Raw genomic sequence first — 18,462 nt, 5'->3', positions numbered from 1 at the left:
GGCATGAGTGGGGGGAGGGGGGAGGGGATAATGTGGGGATAAGGACACATATGTAATAACTTAATCAAGAAAAAATAATTTTAAAAATACTAGTATACCTAAACTGACTTTTGACAAAAGGTGCCTTTTCAACATATCCATTGGGGGGGAAAAATAAACCAGAAAACACATATAACCTTTACCTAATCCTCACACCTTTTACAAAAATCAACTGGAATGGATCATGAAATTAACTGTAAATATAAAACTATAAAACTTTTAGAAGATATACAAGAAAATGTAAAACTTCTGCTTTGCAAAAGACCCCGTTAAGAGAATAAAAAGAAATGCTACAGAGTGGGAGAAAATATTTGCAGGTTACATATCTGAAAAATGACAAATATCTAGAATATATGAAGAACTCTCAAAACTCAACAACCAAAACACAAACAGTTCAATTAGAAAATAGACAAAAGATGTGAGAAACAATTCACTAAAGAAGATACACAGTTAGCAAATAAGCACACACACAGAAAAATCATTAGCCATTAGAGAAATGAAAATTAAAACCACAATGAGCTAGCCTTATATACATATCAGAATGGCAAAAATAAAAATAGTGACACCACCAAATTCTGGTAAGGAGAAACTGGATCATCACACTTTTCTGGTGGGACTGTAAAATGACATAGCTACTCTTAGAAACAGTTTGGCAATTTCTTAGAAAAACGAAACATGCCAAACCAAACTACCATATGACCCAGCAACTGCACTCATGGATATTTTTCCAGAGAAATGAAAACTTGTTTTCATACAAAAACCTGATTAAAATTGTTTCTAGTAGTTTTATTCATAATAGCCCAAACCTGGAAACAGCCCAGATGTCCATCAATAGATACATGGTTAAACAGTGGTGCCTCCATCCCATGGAATACTAACTACTTAACAATACTATGAAACGAACTTTAATACACACAACCAACCTGAATGAATATCCAGAGAATTATTCTGGGCAAAAGAAAGCCAATCCCAAAAATTTTAGATGCTATGTGATTCCATTAATATATCATTCCCCAAATGATGATATTGCAGAAATGAAAAGAATATTAGTGGTAATCAGAGGTTAGAGCTGGGGGAAAAGTGGCTATCACAGGGCACCATGAAGGATCTTTGTTCTGAAACTCTTCCACTGACTGGATCAATGCCTATATCTTGGTAATGGTATTATTTTATAGTTTCCCAAGATGTTACCATCGGGGGAAATGGGTAAAATGTACACAGGATCTCTTTGTATTATTTCTTAAAGTGCATTTGAGTCTATAATTATCTTAAAATTAAAAGTTTAAACATTAAATAAAAATCTACTTCAAAGACACTTCCAAATGGAACCCATTTGTAAATGGGCTACTTACTGTAATTGTACTTTACATAAATCTAATTAGATGTTCCTGTCATCAGTGCCATCTTAAGAAATCCAAATTTGAAATGTTTCTACAAAAAAGTCATTGATCCAAAGTAAAGTATTTTATACTGAATAAGAAATGAAAGCATTGTGTCCAATTAAAAATATTTATTTGGCAGGTAGTATGGGCACTTAAAAAGGATCTCTAATACCCAGGGTGTCTCTAACATAGAGCAGGATTCCTTCAAATAATTTTCAGAAGTTCAATCCATTCCCCAAGATAATTAATTTTCAAAATCTGACATATTTGAGAAATAACAAGAAAGCAACTCTTTAAGAAAGGAAGGTGGCTGGGCTATCTCAAATATAATGCTACTATAAATATTACAGAAAACCAGTCTTTGAACTCCAGAGTTCTAAAGACTTGCAGGCTTTATTCTTGAAAATAAAAAGATGAGATAAAAGTTGGGCCTTCTACGTGGTAGAATGAGCCTACTGAGAATGCTTCAGTGCCCTTATGCTCTCAGATTCCATAAAACCAGATCCAAATCCTGAACTGTCCCTGCTGAGGCCAAACCTACTCACACTCAACATTCCTGTTAGAACTATCCCTGTTAGATTAGTCCTGGGGCTGCCCTGGAATGCATTGAAGAGAGGAAGCTTCTATTTCACTGGAGGACAAGACAACAGCTCAAGAACACACTCCAGCTTCTCTCATCTGCCCTTTAAGTCCCTTCAGCCCACCCCTCGGCTAAGCCCTCGCCAGCCTTGTGTCTCTTTTTTCTTTAAGTTGAATTCATTGGGGTGACATTGGTTAATAAAATTATATAGGTTTCAGGTGTACAATTCTAAAATACATCATCTGTACATTGTATTGTGTGATCACCACCACAAGTTAAGTCTCCTTCCATCACCATTCCCCCCTCTCCCTCTACTTCCTTCTACCTCCTCCCACTCCCTTTCCCTCTGGTAATCACCACACTGTTGTCTGTGTCTATGAGTTCTTTTACTTTTTGCTTAATCTTTTCACCTTTTTCACCCAGCTTCCAATATCCCTACCTTCTGACAGCGGTCAGTCTGTTCTCTTATCTGAGTCTGTTTTTATTTTGCTTATTACTTTATTTTATTCATTAGATTCCACATATAAGTGAAACCATATGGTACTTGTCTTCCTCTGTCTGGCATATTTCACTTAGCATAATACTCTCCAGGTCCATTCATGTTGTCTCAAAGGTAAGATTTCCCTCTCTTTTACGGCCAAGTAGTATTCCATTGTGTAAACATACCACAGCCTTTTATCAGCACTAATCTTCTACAACCAGTCTCCCCTCCCCAAGTCCCCTCTAGCTCCCTCACACCCAGAAACTGCTATCAGTTTTCCAATTTGATTCTAGCTCCCTCACACCCAGAAACTGCTGCCCCCAACAACAGGCTCACAGGCTCCCTCAGTGGACTTGGCCTCTCCAAGGCAACTGATCCTTTCTGACCACTTCCAGCTTCATGGAACATGCTCTTTTGAAACATTTCTTTGCCTCTCCCCATGCCTTGCAGGCCCCTTCCCAACCTTCAGTTGGTTCCTGGTCCTTTCTTCCTTTTCTCTCCCGCAAATGTCTATTTCCCAGGACTCTGACCTTGGCAGGCACTCTTCCCACTCTACCTCTCCCAGAGTGAGTTCAGCCACACCTGAGACAGAATTCAGGGTGGTGGTCATTCCCAGGGTTTCAGAATACCAGGTATCTCATAGGAACACGGGCCTCAAGACATATAATGCTACACTCGCCCTCTCCCATCATGACATGTGCCTCTGTTTACCTGACTACAGCTTCACTTGGGCTCATCACTCCCATCCCAGCCATCACCAAGTCTTGCTGCCTAAAGCTCAGCCTTCCTCGCTACTTCCATTTTCTCATCACGCTCTCATTGCCTCTTGTCAGGACTCTTGCAAGAGCTTCCAACTGCCCCTCCCACATCCTCCCAAACACATCCTCTCCACTGCTTGCAGAATGCCTTCTACCTAGCCCAACATGGTGCATCACTCCTAACCCAAACCCCGGCACTAGCTCCAGCAGTGGTTCCCCGAGAAGGCGTGGCAGCTGTGGGCAGCTAGTGACTTCTCAGTGATGAAGCTGCTGGACAAACTTTTTGAATTAAATGTTCTTGGAGAATAAACGTAAGAATGTCCTGTACTAGTAAAAGAGTCACTTTCACCCTCTTGCATTTAGATATTCATCAGTAGGAGAAAAAAGAATCAAGTTACATATAAATACTTGGGAAATGACACTTAACCCAGAGATTATCTCATACAGACCAAGATCTGTGGTGACTTACTTTACAGACGTATTACTAATAGCTGAGACATTACAGAGTACTTTAATGCCATGTTTTATTACATGTGAACACACCCAGGAGGTGTGTGACTCTTGGATAGCATCCAGCACATGTGGAAGGTGGAAAACAGAGCACCTAGAATACCTAGCTAGTGGAGATTCCCAAGTCCCTGTTTCTGTGATCTAGCCACTTTCTGCCTGTTAGCCACATATTCCTCCACTCCTCCCCGCCACAGGTGACCATGAGAAACCACAGTGACCATGTTTGCTGTGTCCAAGCTGTACTCTTTCCTTCTCACTTAGAAATCCCCTAAATATTCTTTAGACTCAGTTAACATTATTTCTCTTATAAGCCCTTCCCTGATATGGTCTCTGATTTCCAACCTCTATTTTGTTGGCATCCAGAAGCTAGGGACTCTATCTCCGTATCCACATAACCTTGCAATGTCTGCCACTCAATAAAGATCACACATGTTTATTTATAAAGACTGAAAACTAGAATCAAAATAGCTTACAGTTAGTCCTTTTTGTCTCATTTTAATTCAGCCACAAAATTCTTTTTTTCCCCAGGTTTGACTAATCAATACTTAATATCCCTCCGAAGTTCGAGAGTGACAAGTTGGTTCCTCAGTTTACAGGCAGAAAATAAAATAGATAAAGCCAGCTCGAGTGCTTTTGGACAACAGCCTCACTTTCCATCTTTCTGTCTGTAAAGCACCTATTTCTGAGGAAGGATGATGTCAGAACTTTGGCCAGAACTATCAGTGCAGGGAGAGCAAGACAACAAAGCTCTAACTGATCTGCCTTCTGAAAAGTTCCGCTTTCTAAATGGCAGTGGACTTGAGCAATCATTAGAAGTATTTTTTTAAGCTTCTCATTTCCAGGGGATGAAAAGACTTGGCAACCAGGATCTGTACAAATTATGCCCTAATTTCTGCTATGACAGGACCAGACTTGGAATCATTTCAGGTGTGTGTGTTTTTTTCCATAAACTTAGAATTGTGACATCTATAAGTAAAGACAGGGATGTGCCTTAGTCTCCTAACATTTACATTGACACACCACTGTGAGTCTAGGACTGTGACCTCTGTACCATGGACAAATAATTTTATTTTGGGGTAGATTTTTTTAAAAAAAAAGGAAAAAGGGGTAATATTATTTTTAGTTAACGATATTTTTCGACCAACAAATCTCCTTCTCCCAGATAATCTAAATCAACCAAGCAATGAGTCTGTCTCTCTCTTTCTCTCAAAGCTTATGAAGAACTTCACTAGCTTCAGATGACAATCTTTCAAGCTCCAAGGTCATGTGTAGGTCACTGGCTTGAACAACAGATGAGCAAGCCAACTCTTTTCTCCCAGGCTGCTGCCTGAAGAGCATGGGCGTGTAGCAACTCTCAGCATGAACAGAACTGCTGGCCTCACAGTCAAAATGAAATGTGAGTTTGCCAAGGGGGAGCCTGGACCATGTTTATGAGTCCTGGCTCCAGGGATGCAGCCTTTCGCACAGCTGGACCAACATCACATTCCTGGACACCAGGCTCAGAGTCTTGAGAGTAATTGGAGATGTACAAAGAATGACATGATCCATTTAGGCTACTATATATCTAAAAATATGGGATTTCTGTCAATTCGTCTCATAGCAGAGCCATAAAGGTTCTTAAGTGGAAACATGAGTTTAAAGCAGTACTGCTGGTAGCGTGGGGATCTCCTACTCCACCGAACACTCTAGAGCAGTGGTTCTCAACCTTCCTAATGCCGCGACCCTTTAATACAGTTCTTCATGTTGTGGTGACCCCCAATTTCATTTTTACAAATTGAGCATAATTAAAGCATAGTGATTAATCACAAAAACAATATGTAATTATATGTGTGTTTTCCGATGGCCTTAGGCGACCCCTGTGAAAGGGTAGTTCGAACCCTAAAGGGGTCGCGACCCACAGGTTCAGAACCGCTGCTCTAAAGGCTCTTTCTTTTCTATGTTGTTGTTGACACAAAGCTTTGCACCACAGTGGTTTCCTTTGCTGACCCAAACACCAAGAGGGAATGAACGATTCTTACTCCTGAATGAAAAAGAAAAAGAACCTATGTTTCTTTATAAGGACTGCATGAAAAGGCAAACATTTGGCCCATGTTACAAAGGAGTAACAGGAGGAATATCCAGACCTCAGAGATACACTGGAAACAAGGAGGACCTGGGCAGCTTCCTCTGCAACCGTGTTTCCCCAGCCCCCACAAACCAGAAACTTCATGGGCCCTTGGTTGGTGGCACTGTACCTTCACTCTCCAGCTCAGTATGGTTCCTATTGTGAAGTTTATTCTCATTTTCCTCCAGAAACAGTTATAAGGGATGGCTGCACATTTGGGCCAACCCACAAAAGCCTGATAAACCTGTAATAAAGTGGAACCACACTACCAATAATTCCATAAAACTGAACCACTATATGTTACAGCTTAAAATGTACTTGTGGCTCCAATTGGAGATCCTAAAACACAGCTTCCTAGCAGCACAAATGGTGACTTCCTACCTTAAAGTTTAGGCAGTGACTCTTGTTTTGGAGCAGGGGCTACAACATTGAGAAGCACTGTCTGAAGACCAAAGTGTGGGAGAACGAGGTAGGGGGTGAAGTCAACTGTGAGTGCAGCAGAGCGAGTGATGGGGGCTGAGTTCAGGAGAATGTGTAATTTCTGTGGTTGGTGGAAGATACTAAGAACTAACAAGCTTAAGAAAAGAAAATAATGAGAAGATAAATCAACTAATGAAGTTTAGCTTTATGAAACATTTACTTCATTTTCTTATATTTCTCATTTTACTGCATCAGGTAATAACTTGGTTTCAGTCTAGAGACTAAAAATCACGTATCTAGATTAAGACTCCTATAGTCCAACACAGTTCTGAAAAACTGAGATTCTGTAATTCTGGGGCAAAGTGCTGCCGTCTCATATTCACCAAAGTAGAGAGAACTAAGAGAGAAAAAAGGAGGGAATAAAGATAAGAAGGGGGCAGGAAATAAAGACAAGAAGGGGATACAAGGAGAAAGTATGTTAACACAAGGCATTTCTGAAGTGAGAATTAGAGAGTAGAATAGTGAACAAAAATAAAAATCTTGATCCCACCTCAGCTTCCCTCTAACACAGACCCAGTCTATAGCAGACAATCCATTCAAAGACCCTTAAGTTATCCCATGGGCTCGCTATACCAGAGTGGGCTATTTATTAGCATGGATGAAGAATTCCCTTCAGGGCTATCTATGAAAAATATAAAATTATTGGGGCAGTGTACATTATGTCAGAGGAAAGACAGGAGATAAATAAGCAAATATACCCTCAAGTGACTATACCTACTGAGTTTTTCCTGCTACTCCTAACTCTTTCTGTGGCTTTCTTCAGCTCACATTCCTATCACAGTGCCACTGCCCCCCAATCTGAGTTCCATGAGGACAGCTTTTTTTCCCTTCTCTTTTATTGGTAGATGTCTGTTAAACTCCAGTGTCCAGAATAGTGCCCAGGACATAAGAAGTGCTCAATTAACATTTGTTGAAGAAGTAGAATGAATAATACATATTTACAGGGAGAGTGACAAAACATAGAGGTTTTTCAAAGGCTAATTGCCCTCTCATTGCTTGCCCCACCCTGCAATCTATCATCACAGTCCCTGCTGGCTTCAGGGAGACCATTCCACAAGTATCTCTTTGGGGAAGATTTTCCTCATTAAGCAGTGCGTGATTTCAATGCAGGACTGCCTTGCAAGTCTCTCATGCATTCTGACCTAGGCATGGCATCACGTATGCCAGTCTACGGCACCCGGACCAAGTGCACGCAGAGCCCTGCCTGCAGCCTCTCAGGTAAGCTAACTAATGTGGTAGACCTGAAGACAGAGTCACAACAGGCCAGCCCGAAATGTGTTCTGGTGTTGGCTCAGTGGGCAAGTCCAGTCCTTTCTTTCCAGAAACACAACTCTGCTCTCTATACCAACAAGTATTAATTCAAATCCCTAGTGCACAGTCCAGGATATGAAAATTACAGTAATCTAATCTTGTAGAGGAAGAAGCATGAATCATCATTACATGGTCTGACACAGAGAAGAATGATGAATCCAAGGTTGCACTGAGGTTAGGGTCCACAGCAGCACCCACCACACCAACACCAGAGAAGTTTGTGTCCCAGCGGAGCGGAAGCAAGGAACAACAATGACACGTTCTCAGGGCCACACTTTAAAGCTGTTTATTCTGAGGGAAATTCTGTGACTGAGGGGGCAGAGGAGGGGGACTTGGGGGCTAAAAATGTTGCCTCTTCTATCTTCAGACTGGTACAAATGGCTTCAGTTTTGAAGCTTACTTACAACTGTGTAATCATAACATCAGAGAAAATGTCCAGAAACCCCAATTTTCTCCAGGGGAAAACAACAGAATATGCACAGGACAGCGAGACAATGAAAAACAAATCCAGTCAGAATGTTCTCTTAACCACATCACAGAAACATCCAGTTCTGGCCTTTTCTGCAACTTTCAAAAGGACCACCGAAACTCCCCATCAAGAAACCACAGCTCCAGTGCACTTGGGAAGTTGGTCAGGGTGCCCACAGCCCTGAACCATCACTTGCCTTTCCCCCTAACTTTTTCTTTTCCACAGCTGTGTTCAATTTTCTGTCCTTGGGGTTTTTAAAGGAACATTTATTCTAGGGCCAGGATTCTCAAGTTTTATGGTTATACAACTCCCTCTCCCAGAGCCAAAGAATGTTTGAAAAGCCTAAACCCAGCAAAGAGAATTAGTAAAAGTATCCAAATGAAAGTGAAATAAAAAGTTAAGATTTGTTCCAATTTATATTCAACCTTAGCTAAATTGTACTGTTTGTCTGACAAGATGTCCGTTACTCATTTTTCATGCAAATACAAGTGTGTGTGTGTGTGTGTGTGGGTGTGTGTGTGTGTGAAAAAGAGAGAGAGAGAGAGAGAGAGAGAGAGAGAGAGAGAGAGAGAAAACAGGTACAGAATAGAGAAGTCTAAAGGTGTACTTATATTCTTCCATGTTTCCGTTTCCTGTTAAATGGGAAATTTTATTATAAATACAGTCTAAATCTTACATGGGTTTTAATAAAAGATCACAACGAAAGAGATTCCTTCAGGAGTTTTATGTACTTGTTTTCCCTATTTAGAGAGCTGCATAGAGTAGGATTTTTGGTAGTAGGACAGCAGTTTAAAAAATATAACTACAGGCTGGCCCGCATGGCTCAGTTGTTGAGCATTGTGGGCTCAATCTTCAGTGTGGGACGTGAAGGAAGCAGCTGATCAATGATTCTATCTCATTATTGATGTTTCTATCTCTCCCCCCACCCTCTCTGAAATCAATAGAAAATATTTTTTAGCCGAAACCGGTTTGGCTCAGTGGATAGAGCGTCGGCTTGCGGACTGAAAGGTCCCAGGTTCGATTCCGGTCAAGGGCATGTACCTGGGTTGTAAAAAATACATTTAACTTAAAAAGTCAAATTATTGGCATTTTTAATTGGAATGCTCTACTAAGTACACTATCAACATCTCCAAATCATCACCACACACATACCAAAAAGAGAGCATGAGGCCCCACCAGCCCCTGAAATGTTAGCCATGTTCCTAAGTGCACCTCAAACCAGCAGTCCCTTACCTGTCCTTGCTGTTCTTTTTTCTTCAGGTCACCCAGACTCCCACGTCTCAAAGCAATTTGCCCAAAGGCTCTGCCTGCACAGGCTCACAAATATCACTTTCATGTTTATCCCAAACGCTAGCCGACTGCTTCCTACAACTCATCTGATCTGACAGACAAAGCAAAGTGCAGGCTCTGGACCTGAGGTCTGTGACACAGCACACCACCCACAGGAGAGGCCTGGCTGCATCCCAAAACAAACAAGACATTTTCTGAGAAAGAAAGCAAATTGCACAATCCACCCTGAGCAGAAAAAACTCAATGCGTCCTCCTCCACAAATGATCTAAATGTTGTCAGTAGCACCTGTCTAATGCAGTCCAAGTCTCTGAAATACTCAGGAGACTAAAACCAGCCTGGCCTGGTCCTGGTTATGATGGGCCTGCAGAGGTTTCACTCAGAAAGCAGTCAGTTGTGAGGAGAGCAGACCAAACCCATTCTCTCTACAACCATTTCTCTCAATCTTTTAAAATCATATTAAACCACAAAATATTTTCTTTTAAAAAGTGAAATGAAATCAATGTATGAAAAGCACCCTTTGGCATGACTCTGGAGGCAAAATAACAGGGTGAATGAGGGTCAAAGATTCCTCCCAGATAACCACTCATTCTCCTGTGATTGGAAGACGCCAGAAATTAGTAAAATCTCTAAACCTAAGGCAAAGGACGCCTGAAAAAAAACCACAGAATTCTAAAGTCAGAGAGTTTTTTTAAGTTGGTGATTTCCTATTTCCTTGTGGATGACAGTCTAGCTTCTAACCAAACAGGACACTACAAATATTGGCTTATCATTATAATAAATTTAACACCGTATGGTTCTGTGCTCTAGAATAAATTAAGATGCTTCTTTCAGAGGAAGAAAGTAACACTGAAAAATTATTCCCTCAAAATCCCCAAATATATGTCCCCTCCATATAAAACAAAACATAACCAAACAACCACTATATAATTTTTTTAGCCACACACACAAGAAAAATCTTTATAAAGAACATTTATTTAACCAGGGCTTGAAAACAATGATGTTTTCTAATTTTGTGCCAAGCCAGTTAGAAAACAGTGGATTTTTAAATACTGCTTTATGATAGGCTGTTTATATGCCATATCAGTGCAGAGATTTGAGCTAGAACACTAAGATATAACTTTAAAAATATGAATCACCAAACTGAGTCATGTGCATGAACACACTCATGTACACACACACACACACACACACACACACACACACACGTTGCTTGGACTTATACAAAATGAGCAGTCAACAGACAGGTGCTCCAAACATGATTTTTGCCCAAAACATCAAGTGGGATTTGTAGCCTAAGTAGCAGTCCATTTTCTCAAGAGAAAGTAAAGATTGGGTTGTTTCTTGAAGGAATATGTATCTTTAAAAGCTGTTTCCACACAATCTAAATTAGTAAAGAAGGATAGGAAAGAATGTGCTAATGCCAATGTAAGAGGCATGGTGAGTGGACTTCTGGGGTTTGTGGAATGTGCATGCTCAAACTTTTGTATGTTTGCCTTTTTAAAAAGTTACCACTTTCCCCGCCACCTACTTCAGGACCTGCTAGAATCTGGATGAAGCAGTGATGCATGTACAGCCAGGGCTCTACTTTATAAAGACTGCACCTGAAAGCATGGGATGCCTTTTCCCTTTATTCTCATTTCAAATAAAAATTTTCAAACAATTTGACCTAAACTTCAAAAAGCACATTAATAAAATCCTGCTTTCAGCTTTTTCCCAATCATGATAACAGAAGAAAATAAAAATCATTAGAAAACAAAGAAAAGGATAACCTTCCTCTCTGGACCAAGCCCAGCACTGCCCTCTTGCCCCACCCCTACCTACATACAGGTCTGCTGCTCCCTAGATGCAGGCTCCACCCCTAAGAGCTGGCTCCCAGGAAGAGAAGGCCTTCAAACCCCGCCAACTCTTGGGTATTTCAACAGAGCAGAAAAGGATTCTAGAGCAATTTTCACCTGTTGGACTTCAGCCTAACTCTCTGCACTTGAGCACTTATATTCCCCCTTCAACCCACTCTGACCTGAAGTCTCCACTCCTGAACTACTCTTATCAAAGTCATGAACAACAGCTACCCTAGCAGTTCCAAAGGACACTTCTGTGTGTCCTCTTAGTCACACCAGCTCTGTGGACACCTCCCTCCTTCTCAAGTCTGGGTTCAGTGACACAGCATTCTCCTACTTTCTTCCTTTCTCCCTGGCTGGTGCTCCTTCTGTTTTCTTTGTGGTTCTCCTCTTGCCACCTCATCCTTAGCTTTGTTCATTCTCATTCCCTCTTCCTCTCTCTTTCTCTCTCTCCCCATTTTCATCCCTGCATATGGATTTACCTGTCATCTAAATTTTATCTCCATCCAGGAATTGTTTCTATGAGTTACAGGTACACGCTCAACTGTCTACTTAAAATCTCTAATTGGATATTTAATAAGGACTCAAACTTAGTATGACCACAATAAAACTCTGGATTCTCAAAGCTGGCCCTCCCCATTGAAAAACCAAAACCCTCAAAAAACAAGAACAACGCCCAGTCTTTCCTCTCCTTTTCAGAAGTTGTCATGGACAAGACTTAGGGGTCATTTTTAATTCCTCCCTAGTCCTTGCTCCCAAATCTCATCTATCACCAACTGCTGGCAGTTACACCTGCAAAGCATATCCTGTTTTATGTATACAACAGCTTTATTGATACATAATTCATACACCAGACAATTTGCCAATTTAAAGTATACAATTCAATGGTTTTAATATATTCATAGAGTTGTATAATCATTAACAAAGCGATTTTAGACATTTTTGTCACCCCAAAAGAAATCATGTACCCTTTAGGCACTCACTCTCAATTTCCACCTAGGCACACTCCAGTTCAGTTCTAGGCAACCATTAATCTACTTTCTATTTCTATGGCCAATTTGCCTGTTCTGGAAATTTTATATAAATGAAATCATGTAATAGGTGGTCTTTTGTGTCTGGCTTCTTTCATTTAGTGTTATTTTCAACATTTGTCAATGTAGTAGCATGCATCAATTCTCCATTTCTTTTTATAGCCAAATAATATCCTATCATATGGACATACAACATTTTCTTAGTCTATTCATCAATTTGATGGTCATTTGGATTGTTTGCATTCTTTGATAATTAAAATAATACTGCTACAAACATCTGCATTTTCGTATAGACATACGTTTTCTTCCTCTTGGATATATATCTAGGAGTGGATATGCCACATCATACAGTACCTCTATATTTTCCTGTCTGAGGAACTGCCAGACCATTTTCCAAAGCAGCTTCTCTGGAAAGACTTTGCCTTTCTACTATTAGTGTATGAGTTCCAGTTTCTCCATATCCTCACCAACACTTGTTACTGTCTTTCTTTCATAATGGAATGAAACAGTATTGTGATTCTGATTTGTATTTCCCTGATGACTAGTTATTGAGAATCTTCTAATGTAGTTATTGGTCATTTGCATATCTTCTTTGACGAAATGTCTATTCAGATCTTTGCCTATTTTTTTAAATTTATTTCTCTATTTAAATACTAAAGGCCCGATGCAAGAAATTCATGCAAGAGTAGGCCTTCCTTCTCCCAGCTGCCGGTACCTGCTTTCCTCCGGCACTCGGGACCTGGGCTTCCCTTGCAGCCCCAGCTTCGTCCAGAAGGACATCTGGTCTAATTAGCATATAACGCTTTTATTATTATAGGTATTTTTATTCATTTCAGAGAGGAAGGGAGAGAGAGAGAGAGAGAGAGAAACATCAATGATGAGAGAGAATCATTGATCGGCTGCCTCCTGCACACCCCACAGTGGGAATCCTGTGGAGATCGAGCCTGCAACCCGGGCATGTGTCCTGACCTGGAATCAAACCATGACCTCCTGGTTCAGAGGTCAACACTCAACCACTGAGCAACACAGGCCAGGCAATCTTTGCCTCTTTTTAAACTGTAAGAATACAGCTGAGTTGTAAGAGTTATTTATATATTCTAGATACAAGTTTCTTATCAGATTATATGATTTGCAAATATTTTCCCTTACTCTGTGCATTGTCTTTCCACTCTCTTGATAACAACTTTTGATACACAAAAGTTTTTATTTTGTTGAAGTCCAACTTATCTATGTTTATTGTAACTTGTGCTTTTGGTATTATAACTAAAAATCATTGCCTAAGCAAAAGTTATGAAGATTAGCACCCATATTGTTTTCCAGAAGTTTTATGGTTTTAGCTCTCACATTTAGGCCTTTGATATATTTTGGATACAGTGTGAGGTACAGGTCTAATTCATTCTTTTCCACGTGGATATCCACTTGTCCCAGAACCATTTGTTGAATAGACTATCCTTTTCCCATTGAACTCTCTTGGAACATTTTTTTTAAATCACTTATCATAAATGTAGAGTTTTATTTCTGGTCTATTAACTCTATTCCAAAGATCTATATGCCTATCCTTATGCCAGTACCACATTGTCTTGATTACTGTGGCTTTGTGTTAAATTTTGAAATTGGGAAGTGTGAGTCTTCCAATTTTGCTATGTTTCAAGATTGTCTGGGTTATTGTGGGTCCCTTAAATTTCTATATAAATTTTAGAATGAGCTTTTTCAATTTCTGCAAAGAATCCAACTGAGATTTTTACAGAGATTCTATTGAATGTATAGATCAATTTAGGAAATATTTCCATTTGAACAATATTGCCTTTTAGTCCATAAACATGGAATGTTTTTTTTTCATTTATTTAGATTTTTCTAAATTTCTTTCAATTATGTTTTATAATTTTAAGAATATGTTTTATACTTTTTAAGTTACATTTATTTCTAAGCACTTTATTATTTTTCATATTATTGTAAAAGAAATTATTTTCTTAATCATTTCAGAGGTTCATTATAAGTGGTCAGCAGAACAATTAAAATTTGTATCCTGCAACCTATCTTTATTTGTTTATCAGTTCTAATAGTTTAGTGGATTTTCCATATACAAGATCATGTCATCTACAAATATAGTTTTATAGAAAAGTAAACTGGTCTCCCAATCTAGAAATCTTTTATTCCATATTTGTTCCTAATTATCCTGGCTAGAACTCAGTAGTACCATACTGAATAGTAGTGATGACACTGGACATCTGTCTTGTTCCTGATCTTCTGAGGAAAGCTTTCAGTCCTTCACAATGAAGTATGATGCTAGCTATGGGTTTTTCACAGGTACCCTTTCTCAGGTTAAAAATGTCCCCTTCATTCCTATTCGTTGCTGCTGTTTAGTGGGTTTCTTTTCTTTTTTTATCATGAAGAGGTACTGGATTTTGTCAAATGCTTTCTCTACATAAAACATAGACCCTTGTACTTGCTTTTCCCTGTAAATGCTCTTTCTATACTATTGCCATAGCTCATATTTCTCATATTTACAGGTATCTAAATCTGGACAGTCCTAGACCATTATATTCAAAAGTTCCCATCCACCATTATCTCTTACCCAGTCAGTCTATCATATAATCTTCAGAACATTCAGCCATTATTATTGTAAGCACAAATTTTGATAACACTTGTATAAGGTTTAGTAATTGCCAATACATATTTATCATTTTAACCCTCACAACAACCTTACTAGGTAGGTGGTATTATCACCAATTTATGGGTGTGGAAATTAGTCTTGTTCAAGGTCATGCAGTTTATAAGTGGCAGACTCAGGATTAAAATCCAGGCTCCCTAGCTCCCCAGACCATTCCCTTAAATATATTATCATGCCTATCAATGATTGTTCTTACTTACTTCTTTTTTTTAATAGACATATACTTATTTTTTTAATATATTTTATTGATTATTTACAGAGAGTAAGGGAGAGAGTTAGTTAGAAACATCGATGAGAGAGAGACATCGATCAGCTGCCTCCTGCACACTCCCTACTGGGGATGTGCCTGCAACCCAGGTACATGCCCTTGAACGGAATCGAACCCGGGACCCCTCAGTCCTCAGCCCGACGCTCTATCCACTGAGCCAAACCGGTTATGGCCTTACTTACTTCTTACCTTACTATCTATACACAAACATTGCCAATCTTATTTATTGTCCTATTTTTAGAATCTAACACCATACCTGGCTGGTGTTCAATAATCCTATATAATAAAAGCATAGTATGCAAATTGTCCCCTCAACCGGGAGTTCTGGGAATTCAACCAGGGGGTAGGGCTGGTGGTGGGGGGGTGGTGCGGGGGAGGAATTGAGGGAGGCAGCAGGTGGCTGGGGGAAGGGAAGGAGGTCCCAGCTGGCAGCCACTACGGACCCTACTAGTGCACGAATTTTGTGCAATGGGCCTCTAGTTTGTTTAATGAATAAATGGAACACTGGTCTCAAGATGACCCATGAGAAAAGAGTTCCACAGAACTCTGGTAAGCACTGACAACTACACACACCCATGGAGTTTCATAAGGCCACTTGTTTTTGCGATCCTTCAGTAAGGTTGTTTAGCTTTACCCCATGTTTTCCAAACTCATTTGAACACAGACCTATCATCCTACCCCTGTCCTCACTGCACCAATAATCTAGGGAACACACTTTGAGAAATACTGCACCAGAGAGGCAATTCAGATAGAAGAGTTGATGGAAGGAAGCTTCTGCTTCCCTTTTAGTGGCTGGATCTGCTCTCATTTGTTTAATGAACAAATGGAACACTGGTCTCAAGATGATCCTTAAGAAAAGAGTTCCATAGGACTCTGGTAAACACTGGTGACTACACACACCCATGGAGTCCATGCAAGTTCTCTCATAGCCACAGCTCAGTTCAAAAAGAAAATCCCAATCACAGAAGTGGCTTTAATTTTCTCAGAGCTCTATTTTGCTGAATCTGATTCAAACAAATTCACCCTTCATAATGTATTTTTAACTATTCTCAGAATGCCGGCAAAAATCAATGGTGTGTTAACCACAAAACTGTTTTATTTCTTTCCTAAATACTTACCGCAATGCCAATATTTAAATCATGGCTTTAAATGTAGGACAACTTCAAAATCTTCCTATCTCAGCTCTCTGAGTCTTCAAGGTTATGTACTCAAACTCTCTCTGAAAAGAAAGAAAGACAAATTTCCACTTTGAAATCTGAAAAAGAAAATAGCAAATAATATAAGACAACCACATGTATGAACAAAGCAGGATATACTCCTGTGATTAAATTTCTGCTTCTAAAGAGCTTTCTCCCTTTCAATTATTTATTTTCATCAGCAACTACAAATTATAGGCAGTGGTTACCATATCTTTTTAAACCTCATAAAAATAATTTGAACACAAGCAAGGCTATAGCTAAGATCCTGGACCTCAGAAGAAAGCCCCTGGGTTTATTAGTTGGTTAGCTGGTTAAGAGGTTAAGGTTGGCTTTGGGAAATATTTGATTTTATGCTACTGAGGCGCTTCTTCCTATCTCCTCCCCATATTTATTCAGAACTTGCTTGTAGTGCCTTTTGAAAAAGTCATCTTAGGAAAGAGTTTGCTCAAGCACAGATGACCCTAAACTGGACAGCAGCCAGTGACACACCAACACTGTAAAGGACCAGAAGTGGAATCAGTTCTGAGTTTTTAGCAGCATATGGGAGGCATGGTGTCAGAGCCTATCTTATCTTATATTGCAAGAATGAGGTTCATCTCCAGGCTGAGGCAGCTTATAAGGAAAACAGCCTGTGGTGTTGACGAAGAAAAGAGGAGCTGACCCATGTGAAGTTCCCACAAAGCAACCCCCCGCCCCACCCCACATTATTGTCACCACTGCTTGGTGACATTCAGACAGCCATGAACTCATGACTAGAAACCATATAGGTGGTTGTGATAAACATAGACCAACTATTGAGTTTAAGTAGGTTAATTTTTGTGACAAAAATAAAATCATTTTCCCTCCTTCCCCAAAAATCTATTTATTACTAAAAAGCTTTGCAGCCTTGTAAACTGGGCTAGACCAATTTAAGCCTCTATTTCCTCTAGGACTCCTCCTCAGGATACGAAGCTGGAGAAGAATTTGCCTGCTTTGAAAAAGGAAAACCTCTTTCTGTATTGGCCACAAAAGAAAGAAAAGATTAAAGTATTCAAAAGGAGAAAATGCTGAGGAACCAAAAGAAGCCAAGTGGCAAGGGCAGGGAGGAATCCACACCACACCCTCTTCTGAGAAAGCTCCCAGCTCATCCTAGGCTCTGGCACATTGGTGGGTCATCTGTGGGTCACAGGCCTTGCCCCTCCCTTAATCACCCTGGAGACCAGGCTTCTCTAACTTGAGTGTGCAGAACAATCGCCTTGGGGCTCTACATCTGTCAGTCCGAAAGAAGAAAATCTAGTGGAGATCAAGAGCTCCAGGACCCAGAAGAAGTTTGAAAGGCCTGTACCTGAAACTTTAGTTCCAGGAATCTGGTTTTCCCAAAGACAATGGGAAAACCTGTCTCTATATAATAAAACTACAGAATAAAGACACTTGCAGAAAACAAAACAATAAATCAGTTTTAATATACTCAAGATACCTTGGGAAAAAGAAAAGAGCAAGACCACAATCAGGAAAGGATCAAATTAAGCAGCAGGTTGAAGTTTATTAAAGTTAGTTAAACCTGTAAAAAAGCAGAAAAAAACTCCAAGGAAAACAGGGCTTTGGGAAAGAAAAACCAATATGGCTGGTGCAGAGGCAGAGGAGCTCCCCTCAAGGTCAGACCTTTAAGATCTTGTATCTCTCCAGGCCTCTCTCCACCTTTCTAAAGTTATTTCTTCAGGGTAAACAATAAACTTTATGCTTGACTTTCAGAAGATGAACTACCCGCTATGCAAAAACTCAGACACACTTTGTGACTAATTCTAGACCAACTGCATCTGGAGGGAAGACATGACAAAGAAAGACATACTTTTACCTTCAAAAGACAGGTTTGACAGGAGATGCCCATGAAGGTGCCCACAGCGAAGGGCCTTTTCCAGTGTTTTACTCACATATTACTTAACTATTACAGGGCCAAGTGGCCCCAGGTCCAGAGCATTGGAAAGGTCTTGTCCCCACTCCACCAGATGTCCAAAGGTCTTCTTATAGACCCTAGGTATGAGACCTAACTCTTACTGGGGCTGCCTTCTCC

At 40.0% G+C, this 18,462-nt stretch overlaps 1 long non-coding RNA gene across 1 annotated transcript in view; it reads right to left on the bottom strand.

Moving 5' to 3' along the window:
- The window catches only part of LOC107182102, a 96,841-nt gene that overhangs the window by 10,341 nt on the left and 68,038 nt on the right, over nucleotides 1-18,462 (bottom strand). Inside the window, exon 3 of the long non-coding RNA XR_001512818.1 lies at nucleotides 16,332-16,432. This is a non-coding gene — a long non-coding RNA (uncharacterized LOC107182102). The remainder of the gene's footprint in view (nucleotides 1-16,331; nucleotides 16,433-18,462) is intronic.

The sequence above is a fragment of the Myotis davidii genome, unplaced genomic scaffold, assembly GCF_000327345.1.
Source record: "Myotis davidii unplaced genomic scaffold, ASM32734v1 scaffold515, whole genome shotgun sequence".
Lineage (NCBI taxonomy): Eukaryota > Metazoa > Chordata > Mammalia > Chiroptera > Vespertilionidae > Myotis > Myotis davidii.
The sequence above is the reverse complement of the archived record's forward strand: the minus strand, read 5'-3'. Positions and strand labels throughout refer to the sequence as shown.